Below are 651 nucleotides of genomic sequence, written 5' to 3'. Positions count from 1 at the left end.
AGACTGGTTTCAAATACAAAAAGGAGTATGTCAAGGCTGTATATTGTCACCCTGCTTATTTAACTTATATGCAGAGTACATCATGAGAAACCCTGAGCTGGAAGAAGCACAAGCTGGAATCAAGACTGCCGGGAGAAATATCAATAACCTCAGATATGCAGATGACACCACCTTTATGGCAGAAAGTGAAGAACTAAAGAGCCTCCTGATGAAAGTGAAAGAGGAGCATGAAAAAGTTGGCTTAAAGCTCAACATTCAGAAAACAAAGATCATGGTATCTGGTCCCATCACTTCATGGCAGATAGATGGGGAAACAGTGGAAACAGTGTCAGACTTTATTTTTCTGGGCTCCAAAATCACTGCAGATGGTGATTGCAGCAATGAAATTAAAAGATGCTTACTCCTTGGAAGGAAAGTTATGACCAACCTAGACAGCATATTCAAAAGCAGAGGCATTACTTTGCCAACAAAGGTCCATCTAGTCAAGGCTATGGTTTTTCCAGTGATCATGTATGGATGTGAGAGTTGGACTATAAAAAAAGCTGAATAGTGAAGAATTGATGCTTTTGAACTGTGGTGTTGTAGAAGGCTCTTGAGAGTCCCTTGGACTGCAAGGAGATCCGACCAGTCCATCCTAAAGGAGATCAGTCC

Source organism: Bos grunniens, chromosome 5 (genome assembly GCF_055505025.1).
Source record: "Bos grunniens cultivar Pamir isolate PY7600 chromosome 5, Bosgru_T2T1.0, whole genome shotgun sequence".
Lineage (NCBI taxonomy): Eukaryota > Metazoa > Chordata > Mammalia > Artiodactyla > Bovidae > Bos > Bos grunniens.
Note: the sequence above shows the minus strand (reverse complement) of the source record.